At 37.9% G+C, this 19153-nt stretch overlaps 1 protein-coding gene across 8 annotated transcripts in view; it reads right to left on the bottom strand.

Annotated features, from left to right (window-relative positions):
- The window catches only part of SOX6 (SRY-box transcription factor 6), a 582676-nt gene that overhangs the window by 452464 nt on the left and 111059 nt on the right, over positions 1–19153 (bottom strand). Inside the window, exon 1 of one of the 8 annotated variants that reach the window (XM_089521090.1) lies at positions 9432–9448. The exons of the other annotated variants lie outside the window; for them this stretch is intronic. The gene's annotated coding sequence lies outside the window, so the exon portion shown is untranslated. Of the gene's footprint in view, positions 1–9431; positions 9449–19153 lie in introns of those variants that run through there. 8 annotated transcript variants of the gene reach the window in all.

Below are 19153 nucleotides of genomic sequence, written 5' to 3'. Positions count from 1 at the left end.
AATGTCAGGCTCATCCATGCTATTGTATTTCTGATTTCTATATATGACTGTGAAAGCTGGAAATGAAGAAAGCTGACAGGAAGAAAAATCAATTCATTTGAAATGTATGCTGGAGAAGAGTTCTGCAGAGACAATGGACTGCCAAAAGCTCAAATAAAATGGTCCTACAGCAAATCAAGCCAGAACTCTCAATGGAAGCCAAGATGACTAAAATTAGACTGTTGTACTTTGGCCATGTCATGAGAAGATGTGGAACAGATGACGCTGAGCAAAATAGAATCCAGCAAAAAAAGAGAAAAACCACATTACAGATATGGATAGACTCAATCAAGGAAGCCACAGCCCTGACTCTGCAGAACCTGAGCTAGGGTGTCTTAGAGTCAGTCATTTGTAGAGTTACCATAACTAAAGCCAACCTGACTGCAACAAACAACAAGAAGAAATCCTATTTATTTTAAAGGCAAAGTGTTAATCGTATCTTAAAGTGTTTAATTATAGCTGTATTTCCCTTAACAGTAATTGTTGTTTTCTAAGTGACACTCATATGCTTCTATCCTAGATTTTTGAAATCTGAATGAAATACTCTCTTCCTGCAACTCCTGTAGTTTTCTTGTGGAATTTCAGGTACTACCCCCTGTCCTCCAAAAAGTGGATGAGTTTAAAGACGTCATGTAATCCATGTATCATATGTTGGATTTCTTGCAGTGCATAACTTTTAAAATCTAAATAAATACAATCATTTTTGTAGCCAGAGAGACTAAGAAGAATGTATACATACTTGAGTTCATATTGTGGTAACACCTTTTTTAAGTGACCTACATGCCTTCATATCTCGGTGCTAGTTTTTGAAGGCTACAAGCTTCTTCATCAGGTGAGGGCATTTTTAAAAACCCTGCAGAGAAAAGGGCAGGGATTGAGAGAGCTAGTGTCATATAGTTCACATTTTGTTTTCAAAGGGTAGAAGAGGAATTTCTATGTATGAGTGTGAAAGCTGGATGGTGAAAAAAGCTAGCAGGAAGAAAATCATCTCAATTGAAATATAGTGCTGGAAGAGAGTTCTACAGATTCTGCAGACTGCTAAAAAGACAAGTGAATAGTTGATAAAGCAAATCAAGTCTGAACTGTCACTAGGAGCCAAAATTATTAAACTGATTATCATGCTTTGGACATATCATGAGACTACATGACTCATTGGAAAAGATGATAATGCTTGGGAATGTAGAAGGCAGTAGAAAAAGAGGAAGACCACATTACAGATGGATTTATTCAAACAAGGAAGACACAACCCTGAGTTTGGAAAAACTGAGCAGGACGGTGAATAACCAGGGTTCTTGGAAATCTCTCATTGATATGATTGTTGCAAATCAAAGTCAACTTGAAGACAAATAATGATTGGAAAGGTTTGTAGATTAGGATCCAAAGATCACATCTACAGTATAGCAGTGCTGGGCTTGCTGAGATGAAGAAAGACAGCAGAAGCAGTCATAGAATATGGTTCTCTATTTAAAATATAATTATCGCTGTTAAGTGTGCTCAGGTTGACTCCAACTTATGGTGACCCTATGAAGGAATTTTCTTGGTGAGATTCACTGAAAGAAAGTTTGCCATTGCCTTCCTCTTTAGGCTGATAGTGACTTCCCTAAGTGGGTTTCCATGTCTGAGCAGAGGCTCCCTTAAAATCACAAACATGTCTTACTTGTAGTTGATTGTGGGCAGGTTTTATATGAAAACTGGATGCAATCTTTTGTGCATTGTGTATAAGATTTCACACTTATTGTGTGAAACAATTATTGTGGTTACATGGATTTGGTTAAGTCTTTCAGCCTACTGGGCAATACTGTAGAACAATATAAAATTTCTACTATTTTAGACACTCAGTTCCCTGCATACTCTTCCATCAGGAGAGAAACACTGGATTAAAACAAACCACAATTTGTAGAAAGGGAATAGGACAATTTGTCGGCAGGAGAAGATAAGAAGAGATCAGTTACTACGGTTTATTGCTATACCTTCAACAACAGAGCATCTTTAAAAGATCATAGAGACACTGTGCCTAAGTAATGATATTATTAGAAACCCATAATAAGAGAAAATGAAGACTTTAAGAACACGTGAAGTGGAGAAAATATTGCAGGAAGTGTAAAAACTGTAATCAAAAATAATGCTCTGCTGTTGTTATACATGCTGAAATATCTAGGACAGTTAAAGGAATGGCCAGGATTATGTGCATTTGAGAATATCTATGGCAGGCAAACATATCTCTTTCCAAAGCAATAATTATTTTTACAGGATGTCATCCCTTGCAAAGCAACAAGAGGACAGGTGCTGACATTCCCCAAAAATGTCATTTTTAATTCATCTAGTTCTAACACCTAGTGAAATATAATTCATCCTTATGAAATATCAGCCTGAGGTCAAGGATGTAATATGTTTGTAAAATATTGCCACTGCCCTTGTCTAACAAACAAGTAGTGTACAGGTATGCCACAGTTAACACAACAGATGTGTTCCAAGCTATTATTTCTTTAAAACAAAATTCAGTACCAGAGACCAAAAAAAAAATGAAAATGAAAAAAATGGGGCTAGGTTTCTGTACTACAAACAAAGAAGAGTTGTTCAACATGTTTCATCAAACTTTTTGTTCAAAGCTAATTATATGTACATGTGAAAAGAAAAAAAATGGGTCAAGTGAACTTTGCATAAGTTTAAAAAATGAAATCTTCTAAGGACCACTTGAAGATTTCTTCCAAAATGCATCCAGCAATTGCCTTTTCCTTCAGTGAAGTCCACTTTTATTATTCCTACTTTGTTGACCAAAATTACAGATGCATGTATTTGTTTTAATATGCTGGGCATAGCTAGTGAGGCAGCATGATATAGTGGTTTGAGCACTGGGCTACGATCTTTGTAGATCAGAGTTCACTTACCTGCTCAGCCATGAAAACCCATTGCATGACCTTGGGAGAGTCACACACTTAGCCCAAGAGAAACCTATGATAACATAGTCTTAGGGCCACCATAAATTAGAAATAACTTGAAAGCACACAGTAACAAGAAGAAAGCTGATGAGGCAGGTTTAATTTGCTTTCCCCTTTCCCCTCAGTTTTGCTGTTCACAAAGGGATTCTGGAGACAGAGATTCTGGAGAGAATTGCTGTTTATCTTGCCTATTATAGGCAAGCACACAATGCTATAGTAGGATCAGCTCAAGTAGAAAACAAAGCTGAAGCTTTGTTCATTGCATTGTTTATTGCAGACAAACAGCTGCAACCTAACACCAAAAGTCTGGGTTTCTCCTTCCCCCATCTTCCCAATGCTGATGCAACTAGTCATAGGACAAGGAAAGGGGGAGAGCTGGGCAGGTGTAAAATATCTTCATTAAAAGAAGCTTCATTATCAGAGGCTTTTTGAGCTGAATATGCCTGTAATGCCTCCACATCTGGCTGCAGCTTCTCAACAAAAGGAGGAGATGCCCATTCTTATGCCGTGCATGTGTGGGTGTTCTTCCTTTTTCAAGACTAGTAACCCTAAAAATTCATCAGAGGAGAAAATGGAGGTATGAAAGTCCTAGAGGTTTGTGCAGTTCTTTAGCCCAAGGCATAAGCCTCCAATTGGTTGGGTAAATCATCTACAGGCATTTTCCTGAAGTTTATTGTGCCAGAGCTGGTCAAAGATATGTTGCTGTCTGATGGGGAGTGGCTGATCTTACCTATCCAAATTTAGTTATGTAGCATCCCAAGCCATCTGACTTAGTTTGGCACAGGGGGAAGAAAACCCTTCAATCATTTCCCTGCATTTTTAGCAGTATAAATGCAATATTTATAAATATTTGTACTGTATATTGTTATATAGTATTATACTGTATTTGTACAGTGTACTATTATATATAGCATAAATATAGTATTTATACAATAAAAACAAGTTAAATAACTTCCAGTTTGTTGCCCTTTCATAATAATAATAATATAATTTATTTATAGCCTGCCTCTCCCTGAAAGATCAAGGTGGGTAACAATCATAAGAACATAATAACATATTTAACAAAATCTCTACCCTCCTCACCTCCCCCCCCCCCCCCCGAATTAAAACACAAAACATCAAAATACAATCATGACAACTAAAATCTGCTGCCCAAGTCATTCAGCTCACTCTGCCTATTGATAGGGCCACCTCTGCAGTATGTTAGCATTAGAAGAAATGTCAAGATGTTGCACGGGCTGAAGATCAGCATGACAGACCTTATGCAACTTCCAAGTCATATGCAAAATTGTGGAGAGACATCCAATCACTTTTGTGGAATTCTGCAGTGCCTTGCTAGCTTCTCAAGATCAAATCAATAGTCTCTATTTAAAACTAGTTTCTTCATTACTAATAGTCCTTTACCTACTAATTTCTACATACAGTAAAAAAAATTCATATAACGGTACTTCAGACAAAGTAAATGCACAGAGCACATATAATCTTACAACTGTTATATAATCTAGTAGCTTTTATGATTTCAATTAACTAGCAGCTTGTTCCAAGAACATTTAAATACTTAGGATTTGATAACTATGGTTAATCTTCATTCAACCTAAGATTACACAGAGTAATTACATGTAAACATGGAAAAAATGAATCAAATAATACTTTCTGTTCCACTGTCTGGCACTATATTGTGTATCGTACTATATATACAGTCACAGTTATACTGCTACACTAAAAATATTGGTGAAGATCTAAAAATGATGAACAGTGCCTTTTTTAAATTAATGTCTTATTAGTTGGGTGAAGTACACTGACAAAGAATAATTTATGCTTATTCAAACTGCTCTCGACATCTTCAGGTGTTTCCAAATGAGCTCACAGAAGAGTGATTAAATGCATCTGATAACAAGCCACACATTGCTGAAATTACTTACCGCCTCATTTTATGATTAATTAAACATGCAGATTAAAGTTGCAAAAGAATTTAGATTAATGAGCAAGTTAAGTCTTGCTGATATAAGTGAATTGGGAATTGGATGCTCTGTGGAACTTTATAAACATGCATTTTATAATGAGTAAGACAAGGCTACATGTTGAATCCTGGCCACAAGGGCCTTTGACGATGCAGTCTTTTTTAACATGGTTTGACAGCTTTCAAATAACATTCTACTATAGGCTTTAAACTTTGTGCATTGCTGTAAAACATGAGACTACATAACTCATGTATTAGGAGTACAATTATTTCCAGGCTCTCCAAGGTAATGACCCCCTGTAGCAGCAGCTGTTCAGAAAAATTACAGGCTCAATTGTTATTTTAATCAGAGAGAGTTTAGTAGTTAAAAGCAGTTATGCAACTTGTAAAATTATATGACACCTCATCAGTGTTTTCTCTACAGCATCCTTTAGCCAAAAGAAAAATGAAAAAAGAAAGAAAATGAAATGAAAAGAAAAGAAAAATAGAAAGTACCACAGCTTGGGTTTATTAGTAAACCTTGGTACTCAGTCATTCATAAAAAATTCAAAGCCATTTATTAGTGTGGCTTCTGTGCAAGGCAAGGTAACGTTTAAATTTACAATGACTCTTATCAGTTCCAAGAGTGTTTCAAAATATCTTCTGAGTTTGCTGAACCTCCAATTTTTCTCTTTTAAGATCAGCTTCCCCTAATCCAAGCAGTTTAGTCAGCGTCAGAAAATTAAACTGGACTTTAACAGTTTTGCAGGCAGAAACAAATCAAATTTTGCAGAACAGAAACAAAACAGAAAACCATAGCACACTATGTTCCCCATTGTCATTCAGCAGAAAGAAGATGGAAAGGTTAACAACAACTTCAACGCTAGTTGCACAATGCCATTTCTTAGTGTATCTTGAACTGATTCAAGATAAAGAACAGCGGCACTTAGTACGAAGATTTAAATCACAAGTCTGATTAATCCCAGTTCTGTCAAGTAGATTTCTTGTATATTTATGTACATTATGCCACTGTTGTGTAGTTATTGCTTATTTGAATCCTGAAAGAGGAGGGCTTTATATTTTTGAAGAAAATTAAACAAGGTCTTAACAAAAATAAAGATAGGGCACCTGAACATTTCTATCAAATGCATGATGCATAAATATATTAAGCTATTTTAACAATGGAATGGAAATGACAATTTCAGGACTGTAATCATTTGTTTATATTAAAACTACCAATGTATAATCTCTAATATAATCTGATCATTGTATCCACAGTTTCGCTTACTTACATCTAGAAAAAAAAGGCTACCCTAGGCATCTAGAGGTCCTCCTGGACAACTCTATTGTCAACTTCTGGCACAAATATAACATTCACAATTATCCACAGTTCTTGCTATCTGCTGTAAATCTAGGAATGTATCCCTCATTGATACAGGGGTCGGAGTATATATTCTTTGCCTTTAGAACCTTCAATTGTCAAATAATGAATAATAAAGCAAAAGTTGGAGTGCATTTTAATAACTTACGTACCTCTTTAAAAGGCAGCCAGTATGGTACAGTGGCTTGAATATTGGAATAGAGCTCTGGGAGAGCAGGTTCAAATCCCTACTTGGCCATGGAAACCCACTGGGGGACCCAAGGCAAGTCACTCTCACAGCCTTAGAAGAACGCAGTGGCAAAAAAAACCCCGAATAAATAGTGCCAGAAAACCCTGTAATAGGGTAATGTTAGGGTTGCCATAAGTCAGGAATAATAGTGATGATGATGATGATGATGATAATAATGATGATGATAATTTATTTTTATCCCACCTCTTCCAAGGATTGAAGTGGTGTACAATAACAATGTACAACACAATAAAATACATTCCATTACCCCTTCATAAAATAATCCACGTAATTCATCCAATAAAACTAATAATTATTTCCTCTATTGCCTTGGTAAGTCTTTGAAATTAGTATAGTAAATGTTTTAGAGAAAACTTCTGTTTTATATTTTCATACATAAATGTCTCCTATTCTATAATCAAGATAAGGTTCTTGGGAAATAATTATGTTTGGGCAAGACTGGGCTGCTGGTGGTTTTACCGAATTGGAGTCCAGTTTTCATAAGCCCCCAAACAACCCAACATTATTGAGAAATAATGAGAGTTGTAGTTCATCAATATCTAGAGGTCCACAGATTTCCCAGACCATTATTAGGGTCTATGCTTTTTTCCATGTCATTTGTTTACAGTACATATACTGAGGCAGGGGTGCCATACCGACATACCAACTTGCCTAAAGGAGACAGCTGTAGGCCCTCTTTTGAAAAAGCCTAACTTGAATACCTCTGTAATGGATAACTATTAGCTAACTAAGCCCCTGCACACACCACCACTTTTATCCGGACTGGGGGTGGAGTCAGGGCATTGTGTCCACATGACATATTCCCAACTCTGTCTCCCATGGTGCCATGATGCTGCGCGCCACTCAACATGGTACGAGGTGTCATGGCACTCCTTTGGCTCCTTTTTGTGCCCTGGAAAGGCAAGATCGGGGCAGCGGCGTGCAGTTGCCATGGCCCCGATCCAGCTGAAACAGGGGTGGCTCCATGCCACCTCTTTGGAGCTGTCTGAACAGCCCCTAACTCCTATTCATGATCTAGTAGTTTCAGCACTGGATTACAACTGTGGGGATCAGGGTTTGGTTCCAAGCTCGGCCATGGAAACCCACTGGGTGACTTTGGGCAAGTCACACTCTCTCAGCCTCAGAGGGTGGCAATGACAAACCTCATCTGAAGAAATATGCCTAGAAAACCCAGTGTTAGGTTTGCCTTGCGGCTGCCATAAGTTGGAGACAACTTGCAGGCACTCAACAACAAACAACCCCACACTCTACATGAGGCTTTCTTTCAAAAATGTTCAGAAATATCAGCTGGTACAAGGAGGTGCAGCCAGACTGTTAGCTGTGATGTTACGTGGAGAATGTAACTCTCCTGCTGCAACAGTTCTTTAGGCTGTCAACCTGCTTCCAGGCACAATTCAAAGTGCTGGCTATGCTCTATAAAACCCTGTACTTAGGTTTACATCAAGGATATCTGACAGACTCTTTAACTACATATGAACCTTCCTGGGCTCTGAGATCCTCAGGGGAGATTCTTCGCTCAGTGCGACCACTTTCACAGGCATACCTGGTAGGTACAGGAAACAGCCCCTCATGGCTGCCCCTCAGCTCCAGACTTGCCTTCTCAAGAAAGTCATTGTCATGCAAAGACATTTTTATTGGAAAAGCTTTTAGAATGGAAGGGGTTTTTAAAGGGCTTTTAGGGGGAAGTTGTATTGTTGTAACTGCATTTTTTATTTTATTTTATTTAAATTTTATTTGATATATAAAAACATACAAACAAACTCAGATACATATATACAATGAACATAAAAATCCTACATTTTTGCATATTTTAAACTGTTTTAATGCTGCATATAGTCTAATGCTATTTTAATGTCTTTCATTTGCATGTTTTCAGCTATAGTGTTTTTTTAATTTGTAGGCTACCTTAAGACTCAGTTTTAGGGAAAAGGCAGATGATGATGATGATGATGATGATGATGATGATGATGATGATGATGATATATTTTTGTATATAATTGTAGAACTGAAAGTACATTAGTGTAGCATATGACTCTCAAATTCTGCTGACCCTTTAATCAATTTTCATTCCCAGCTTCCCCTCTCTCCTTAGGCTTTAATAATACTCTCCTTAATCACAGATAAACTCATTCTTCTAATGTATTATCTTTGGGTGATTTTGGATGTCCCAAAGAGATGACAGGAGAGATGGGGTGAGAGATGTGGGCAAAGGAAGTGTGACCACATACAAAACAGTTGTATGGTGGGGTATGACTCTGGAGGTGGAAACAAACTTGATGCCTTTTCAGTGTTGCATTAGGAATTCCACAAAATACAACTGGACTGACATACAGTGGAGACAAATGGTCTGCAATGAGGAGAAGTGGTCTAAAAACAGTTTTTAATGAAGAGGCTGATCATTTGATTTCAGCAGTTTTTAGGGCCCCTACACCCACATAAAAATAATACTTGCCGTTATCAAGATTGAAAATTCTGAAACTGTGCTAAGTCACATAGGTAAAGCAACCAGAAAACAATTTAAAATACCCCTTTATTACAAAACCTTCCTTAACTAAATTATATGTTTTTATTCAGTATGTACCTGAACTGTATTAGGCACCTAGAACAGATAAATGCTATTGGAGAGGACTGTGCTCCACTCCTAAATCCCTGTTCCAGGATGTGGTTTAAACTGTGTGTTTTGTCTGATTGTTTTCTGACTTTTGTATTAATGAGGCAGGGAGTTGTGGGGACAGTTAGCTGTACCTTGTGTTAGTTCGGATGTAAGTCACCTTGTGTCCTGTGTAAGGAGAAAGGCAGAATATAAATAAAATAAAACATTCCACTGGACATCTAGTTAGTAACAATGCAGGAAATAATTCTACTGCCCTCCCATAAATTCACCTTTTTCTCATTCTTGCTTTATTCATTTCTGGGGCAAAAGCGAGGGCAGGAAGAAAATGTCACTTCATTCACTCAACTTGTCACCTGTATCGTCACTGACTGGCTGGAGTTGACTCAGGACAAAGGTGTCTGTTTAAAAAGGACAATGCTGCCAGTCAAGGAAACCAAAACTGTAAGCCAGAATCAAACAGTGGGATCTTGCACGGCCCTAGCAGTTTTGTACATTTCAGAATGCAATCTTTGGTGGTGGCTGTTGTGTATTATCATTATGCAAAGGTAACTTGTAGCACCTTTGAGACTTCTTGTGTAGAAGATGTTGTTGCAAAGGGTTTATAGACTTGGTCTGCTTTCTCAGTTGCATGTATTATCATTGGTATCGATTATTCCTTTACATTCCATCTTTTCCTTCCCAAACTGGAACTTGAGGCGGCTTGCAAAACTTAGAAATACAGACAAAAGCCCATTAAAAGAAATAAGTAAACACATTAAAAATTATTATTAAAATGCAATTAAATTAGGCATAGAATTAAATCAATTTGACACAAATTAATTAAGAAGACAAAAGATGAAAAAATAATAATAAAACAGCACATTGTAAGAAGCCCTTGCAATTAGTTTCTAAAAGCTTGTCAGAATAGAAACGTTTTCTCTTGCTGACAGGACTGAGGAGGGAGCCCTCCTAGCTTGTTTAGGGAAGAAATTCTCTGAATAAAACAAAACAAAACAGAAACAAAATTCTGATTTGTATATCCACATGGCATCTTTCTCCAGGCAGAAAGCTAACATATGACGGAGAAACTGTCTAGCATATTCTCCTTAATTTGCCTTATTTGCATATTAAAGGAGATATTTGTTGTACTGAATACTTATTTTATGGGAAGCTGAGAAGATAAAATTGTTTCTGTGCATATTGAGATAAAAAATATAGTCTTGAATTGCTGAATTGTGCAGCCTCAGAACACATTAAAATATGATAGACTCGTCCACTTCAGCAACAACAAAAATATGTTGCGAACCCCTCATAGGATAGCAATGGTATTCCACCAAAAGTCCATACTACCAATTTAAATGTTTTCACCACTTAGGAGATAAGAAATCATTAATGGCCAGTGGATAGACTCCTGTATTTTCCTACCTCTGCTTGAATGGAAATAGTTATATTGACTAAACATATGACTGTGATGCAATTCAATTACACCTTCTTCCCATAGTTTTCCAGCATTCTTGGAATTCTGTCTGAAGTAGTTATTAAAATAGTATGAGACAGAAAGAGACAGTCGAATGCAGACAAATAACATAGCCAAAATAATTGTCCAATTAATCAACACAATTATGACATCTCCCAACGCCATTGCCTTGTCAACAAAGAGCAATGCTGAATACCTAAAAAGGCTCTACCAGAGTTGCAAGTTATTTTAATATTGGAATAGCACAAAAATTACTGTCCAGAGAGCTGCCTGGGAACAAACACATACAATACGACAGCATAACAGAAACCTACAGAATTTTCCAGTTAGCAAAATTATTATTTTAAGAGTGGTCTATTTTCATTATTTGCCAGCTACATAGCAATTTAGTTAAGAAAGAAAGAAACCATTAACATAAAAAAGGAAACTGCACCAAGAACTGTAACAACAGTCTTATTCTGGAGACTGGCCAATGGAAAATATTGTTAATTGGAGTATTTCTTTCCTCTCAGAGAGCTTTATAGAAATCCCTCTCCTTCAAGAGGACATATTTCCACAGATGGAGAAGGGGACAGTTTTTAAACTATCAGCTTATTGCAAAGAAACCAGCACCAGCATTTAGCACTCTTGAAAGGGAGATTCTTCTATTAACACTTTACGATGGTGACTATTGCTTTCCATGAAATACAGCTTCTATTTATATTTTTTTATACCCAGAAATTCGTTCACACAGGCAGTTAGCAAAGGAATACTGAGTTGGAAGCCACAAGCTACTAAGTCAGTAAAAATGGTCAAAATAAGACTTCTTCAGAGTAAAGTGATTTGGAACTTCATCCAAAATGGACAACTTAAGCATTCATACAGTCTTTTTATTTAGGAAATATTTATTTAGGAACTATTTAGGAAATATTTCTCTGTGCATCATTTAGTTTCCTGGTGTCATTCCCAATTCTCAAACCATTCACTCACAAGATTTGCACTAAAACCTATGAGGAAGCAGCAGATAAGAGACGCAAGAATTTTAATGTTGCTGGAGAAGCTGCTCTGTGACTTCTATAGAAGTGAGATGCCATTTTTCTCATTTTCTTATGTAAATGCATTATAACTGAAATTTAACGTATCAGGGGAAATGGTAAAATATTCCAAACAATATAGTATTGTAATTAAATGTAATAATTTCATGGGGTGCATGTAAAAAGGTAAATACAATATGTACAAGTACAATACAGCTAAACTATAGGCCTACACAATCAGAAAAGTTTTAGGAAGGCTTTTATCATGTTATCACCCTGCCTTGTTCACCAAACGTTACAAGGTTTCAGATGATTCTAGCCTCCATTATTAATCCTCCCTTGTTTATCCACATCTTCTTGTTTCTTTTCTTCATGCAAAAAAAAAAAAATCTGTTAAGGACAAAAAGACCAAATGGCTTCACACTGCATGCCTTTTAATTGTTGCTGTGAATGCTTGTCTTCACAAACTTTTCCTGAGGCTGTTTTAAACTATAACTACCATTTTTGTCTCCTGTGATGATCTTCATTCAAAAAAAAATTGTATACCTGCTTATCACTGTAGATGCAAAACATATGAGAGTGCATCCTCTTTGGATGCACCCCAACTGGAGGTTTATGAAGTGGGTTATAAGAATAATCCCAGCAAGTAGAGAAGGTAAGGGGAGCTTGGAAGTAATGAGTTACAGTAGACAGAGGTTACTGGAAAGGATTTATGATTGCTATTCATCATGGAGTAGGCTCTGATTACTTTAAAACTTTTCCCTCAATACCAGCCTCTCAAACTCCCTATTGAGGGAGAGAGAGTGGGCTGGCACTCTCCCTGTTGTTTTATTTCTGTTGAAAAATTATTTTTTATTCAGGCTTTTGACTGAGCGTGCTTAATGTACAATGAGCTTTTAAGCGGATGGGTGTTGCATTTTCCTTTACTGGTGTATTTTTAAAGTGTGTTAATTTTTTATGTTTTGATTTGTTTCATGACATAATTGCATTTCTACTATTTAATTGTAAACCACCTTCAGCCCCATTTGTGGGAGGCAAATCAAAACATACACACACAGAAACACTCATACATATAAGTGAATCAAAATACATATACATTGCAGTTTTTCTTACGTTTAATCATCTTGATCCATGCAAGAAAAACTGCAAGCAAAGGCAGTCCTCATTATTCTGTCATGCTCTAGCATGACTAAAAGATGAGGGCTGTAGCTCAGTGGCACAACACATGCTTTGTAAGCACTAGGTCTCAGGCTTAGATTCAGATAAGGCTTGGAAAGACTAATTGACAGAGACCAGGCCTCTGTTTGAAAATGTTAGCTATTTGAAGGGGAAGACTGTCTACTTTAAAGATGAAAAATTTTCATATGGAAGACCAGGAGAATAGAGGATGCCCATCAAAGACAAGCACCTAGAGAGCAGACTAAAGATGTACAGAGATCTCTTGGTATGTACATGTTGTTGCGAAGGTGGTGATGATCCTTCAAGACATTTCTGACTTAGGGCAACCCTAAGACAAATCTATCATGGGGTTTTTGGGGAATGAGAGTGTGTGACTTGCCCAAAGGTCACCCAGTGGGTTTTCATAGCTGAGTGGGGAATCATACTCTGATCTCCAGAGTTGTACTCCAGCGTTCACATCACTACACCACTGTAGTGGCTGTGGTAGGCACAAATATTAATATAAATCAGCACATGCACATTTTCATCTTCTTTGTTGGCAATCCTCTCTTCCTTTTTTGGCAATGAAGACAGAGTCTGAAACTCTGGAGATCTGCTGTCAGTCAGTGTAAAAACAGAAGCCGACTGAGTCCACTGCTGTTGGAGTGATGAACCCACTTTCAATTTTCCAGCCACACTCTTCAAAGCTTCTGTGTTAGGTCCTATCTTGTCAAAAGTTTGACACAAGAAGAGTTCCTGTACAATACAAAGCTATAGAGAGAACATTCATAACAGCAATAATTGATTTATCACCTCCAAACATTGGATCCACCAGCTGCCTTTGTCGTGTAGGCAAGAATAAAATACATGAACCAATGATCTGTCCAAGGTGATGTGTGCACTGGTCAGAATACTTTGGAAGCAATCTAGAGTATTCTGGCATCAGAGCTGTCCCAACATCCTCCTATTACCTGGAGGCTTCTGTTTCTATGCCAGGTGGCTATTTGCATGTGTGTCCCACTGTTCTGCCTGGTGTGCCCACTATCGTGACAAGACACTCACTCTGAGATCAGAATGAGGTGCCCAGTAATGATCGCATGCTTGGGCATCTCATTCTGACCCCAGAGCAAGCAAGCAAGCTGCTGCCACACCAGGTGGCAAAGCAAGATGTGAGTATGAACAACCACCTGACATCAGAAAAGAGGTCTCCAGATCTTCTGGGAAGATCTGGAACAAACAGTAAGTTCATTTATTCTGTTATAAGGGGGGTATATCCCATGTTTGCTGCTGAATTGCCCAGTTATCATCCTGGCTGTTTGCACTACACTTGGGGATTGGGGCTGTCCAGACTCCCTACCAAGACGAAATGGGAGGATGGGGTGGGATTTGTTTTTTGTTTGTTTTGGCCCATGCAGACAGCACTTAGCTTCAGGCAGCTTTCTCTGTTCCTCAAAAGAAGAAGAAGAAGAACTCAAAATGAGGCTATGTGAATAAAGGGATATGGCTTTTTTCCAGCCACTGCTCTCATTTTCAATAGCTGAGTGAGAGAAACAGGGCAGAAAACAGTTTTCATCATGTCATCATGTCTCCAAGTGCATTTTGGCCACTTACAAGAAATCAGTATTATTGTGTATTAAATTACTTATGAAAATATCCTGTCATTCTGAGATATCTTACCCATCCCAAGACAGTTTATAATCAAATTTATTTTAAAGATCATAGTTTTTTGTATGTTTTTTGGACTATATGGCCATGTTCTAGAAGAGTTTATTCCTGATGTTTCACCAGCATCTGTGGCTGGCATCTTCAGAGAATGCTGACCTGGAAGACAGTGGGTATATATATACACTGTGTGTGTGACCCTGGGTAAGGAGGAATGCAATTGTAATGCAAGAAGGGGGGGGGGGGGGGAACACCAATAAAATCATGATAGTCCTGAATGCCACCAATAGGGAAAGACTTTACAAGCTGTTTTGCTATTTAAAATGACCTTTAATAGGGTATTGAAAATGCCAGAAAAGCAAGCACCTAAAAATATAAAGCCATTCTATAATCAGAGTACCAACAGGTGAGACAGTCTCTCCATGGTAAGTAGCCATCTCATTTTAGAAGGTGGTCTTCTTGAGCAGGGCCACCACAAATAACCTTGACTGGGGATGTAATCTCCACTATTTTGTCCTTGCAAAGGAGGATGAATCATTACAGTAATTTTCTACTTACTGCAAATAATAATAATAATAATAATAATTCCTCCCCAGCATTTTCTCCATATTCAAACATCCTGAAGTGTTATGAAGGAATTATTTTGTGGAGAAAAACAGCATTATTTTGTGCAAAAATACCATTTTCGAAGAAAACAGATTTCCTGCATAGGAAACTATGGTTTATGCACAGGAAACTCATATTCTTTCCATCCCTAATCTTGAAACATGGCAGATTCCTATGAGAGCATATCCAGATTTTAGACCATTTGGAATCTTAATGGACAAAAGCAGCAATTCAAATTGTACTTGGAAATAAACTGGTAGGTAGTGAAATTCATTAAATATAACAAGAAGCAATTGGTTTTCCACAATCAAAGCAGTAGTCTGCCTGCAGTATTTTCAGATTGCTGAATTTTCTGACTGAAAATTTTCACATGCAATCCATGTGTCACCAAATATAGTAGTGTAATGTAAGAGTCTATTATGGTAAAATCAGGCTCTAATAAGAGCCAGAACAGATGCTTCTCAGCAGTACGTCAGGATTCAACATGCAAGGTAGGAATTTAGCTGCTGGAGCACAATTGCTAACTGAAACAGATAACCCAGAAGGAATCAGTGAGCTATGTGTTAAAATGTATTTACAAGAGTTTGTGAAATATGTAAAAATTAAAAGTTTCCCTCTCTCACTTACTGCAAGATCAAGCATCAGAGTGACCAAAAGCAATACAATTTCACTTTCAAAAGCTGACCAGACTCTGAACTAAAGTAATCCAGATAATTTGTTTCATTCAGGAAAGCTTGGAGTTTGGCTGCCAATAATCACCCAAAACCCTTGCCCCAAAGGGAGAGATTATCAGGAAATATTTGGAAAAATCACTCTGGTTTAAAGAAAATCAACAGACGTATACTATCTAGATTGAGGGAAGTAACAGGGAGTCCTGGTGGTGCAATGATTAAATGCCAGTACTGCAGCCACAACATTGTGAGTTTGATCCTGAGGGGCTCCAAGGTCGACTCAACCTTCCATCCTTTTGTAGGTCAGTATAATAAGTATCCAGCCTGTTGAGGCAATTGGCTTACATGTTGTAAACTACTTAGAGACTGCTTACTTCAGTATGAAGCGGTATAGAAATACAAATGTTACTGCTATTGCTATTCTATTGTGCTTTGGTCAGGCCTCACTTGGAATACTGCATCCAGTTCTGGGCACATGTTTTGAAGCTGGAGCATATCCAAAATGGTGAAGAGTATGGAAACCATGCCCTGTGGAGCTGACATAACATCACTTGACCCATTTTGATAGTAAGGGGTACCAGAGAGATGAGAAACTGTCACATTTTGCAGTGGCTTTGAACCATTTTGCATCATTTGGAGTTGGGCTTTAGGGTGTCCTGAGAGAGCTTCATGAGACACACACACACTGAGAGAGAGAGAGAGAGGGAGGATTGGCTCTCGCGTGCAGCCAACCCAATTTCTGCCAAACTGGAATCAGACATGACTGGGCAATAGATAAAGAGCTGACAACCCCAGAGACTGATGAATCTGAACATCCATCATTTTTCAAGGAAGCACTCAAGCTGCACATTCCCATGTTCCTCAAACTCTTTTTAAGATTTCCATTTCTGGGACAGACAACTAGCAAAGAGTTCTGGGCACTTATTAGCAATATAGTACTTCAGCATCCTTGTGCTCAAGTACTGGGAATTTATAGCCTTGATACAGTCATCTAGTGTGATTATATGACAGAACTGTTGTTCACAAAACTACACCCCCTCTTCCCGCCCCACACAAACCCTAGCATTTTTCTTATAGAGAACTGTATCTGTTTTTGCTGAGTCTCTGGGTCCCTCAGGGTCTCAATAATCAACAAAGCTGTAGTAAGAGTGTTTCAGATTCACATTTGGTCTGCTTCAGAGGCATCCCCACTTCAATCTGTACATCTCCCAAATATCTCCAAACTGGTTTTGGTTGGTTTAGTATGCAGCTCAATCCAAAGCACACCCCAAAACCACACCTCTGAGTCACTTCCTCCACCATGTAGTTTTCAAATCCATCCAGTTCAAACTATGAAAGAACAATTGGTTGCAATTCTAAGTAAATCATGAATTCCATTATTAGAAAAGAAATTGTGACAAAAGTAACACTGCAGCAATACTGGCAAGATATACACATTTCACACTGACATGAGAAGGTGAACAAGCACAGGATGTTCCTGTTGCCACAAGATTGAGGATGTTTGCCCGTCCTTTGAGTGCACAGAATTGTCCAGATACCTCTGAAGATGAGCCTAGACCTCAGTGTACTTTAGTGTCAATTTAGCAATAGTAAACTACATGAACTTGTCACTTCATTTAGATGGCATCAGTTTAGGTCATAAACATCGCTTTTCTTTGATAAAACTGTGAGCCAACTGTAAAATATTTTTTTATAAATTGCCTGCAAAAGGCTAAATGTAAAGACTTGAGTTTGAGATTAAGGTTCCACATGAGAAATAAACTTGAACCATATATCGTGAATAACTTTCATGGTTATACTGAACTGTTTTGTGACAAATGGATAGAAAGGTAGATTGTTCACATGTTTTCAATGATTTCCCCTTACTCCTATAGCCCCAAGAGCCATCATGGTGTGATGGTCTGAAATTGTACTAGGACCTTGGAGACCAGGGTTTGAATCCCCATTTGGCAATGGAATCCCTCTGGGTGATCTTGGGCAATTTTCATTATCTCAGCCTCAGAAGAAGGCAAAAGTAAACAAATCTTGCCAAGAAAATCCCATGATAAAGTCGCCATATGTCAGAAATGACTTGAAAGCACACAACAACAGCTACAACTCTTAGCAAACACATCCAAAACTAGTGTCAGAGCCTGAAAGGAGGAACAGGACTGTTTGTGGGCACTAAAATAGGCAGCAAGGGCAATCACTAAAAATGATTTCCACGAGCAGAGGGAATGCAAAAAGAATCTGGTTGCTCTATATATGCCACCATGCTGTTCTCATCTATGGGAAATTGTTGCTTCTATCAGCTGTAGATATCAGGAAAAAATACATTTAGTATTCTAAGCATCTTTTTTTTTCCCTGCAAGCTAACCAACATATAACTTTTTCTGTTAACCAGGAACATTTCACATTAGGGAGAATTTTAGAACAATTAGATTTTGTTTTTCTTTGGTAGAATCCTGCACCTGCTCAGCAGTACAGAAATAGGAAAGAATTATAAATTTTGCTCCCTAACACTGCCCTCATCCCATATCACAACATGCTTTTGAAACTAAAACTCCTCAATTTGAAAAGTAGATGGCAGTTAGAAGGAAGGAGAACAAGCATAAGCCCTCGTGGTCTCTCAGATACTGTTTCACATTTCTTTGGAACCTGGCCAATATACATTTTGAGTGTATCTTGAATTCATGCACCTGGCTGTTCTACTGCAATATGCCATCTATGCTAGCCCTGATATATTTCCTGTGGTTGCTTCTTATCCTCTGGACAAAGTTTTTGCTTCCAAAGAATGAGAGAGATTAAAAGTGGCAGAAGACCAATTCCTAGACTAAATCCTTTCAAAGGGGAGGAAACTGGTCGAGCTTGTCCACTGGACCTGAAAAGTCATAAGCAGCCAGCATGGGGGTGGCAAATAAAAGAGGAGACAGAAAGTAAGTCAAACATTTCTTGTCTGAAGATTCATCACAACCACTGCAGGACCTTCACTAGACCTTGTTCAAGAATAAAATAAAAGAATAAAATTTTCTTTTCAATCTAATATAACCTTAAAACATTTCAAATCCTTCCTTGTTAACATAATGGCAGACTGGAGTTTCCTGAGAAAGTGTTCACTTGTCTCCGGGCCTCTGTTTCTCAGACACTCAACACTTCATACTACTTTAGCTTACAAAGCACTCCTTTTCTTCCCCCCTCCCTCCTCCCACCCCGAAGATAGTGGAGAGGCACTCCATACACTGCACAAGCAAAAGGTTAGTGCTAGCAGAAACTGAACAAACACATCCCTTGTTTTTCACTCCTTACTGCAGAGATGCTAATATTTTTACCACGGTGGGTTTTTTTTAAATTTAGGAAGTCCTTCCTGACATTTCCCTTAAAGTAAAAGAGACAATGACCACTCATTGTGCACATATTTCTCCAATTAAATGTAAATGCATTTCATA

This window comes from Sceloporus occidentalis, unplaced genomic scaffold (genome assembly GCF_023333645.1).
Source record: "Sceloporus occidentalis isolate IW3139 unplaced genomic scaffold, rSceOcc1.0.p SCAF_4, whole genome shotgun sequence".
NCBI classification, from domain to species: Eukaryota; Metazoa; Chordata; class Lepidosauria; order Squamata; family Phrynosomatidae; genus Sceloporus; species Sceloporus occidentalis.
The sequence above is the reverse complement of the archived record's forward strand: the minus strand, read 5'-3'. Positions and strand labels throughout refer to the sequence as shown.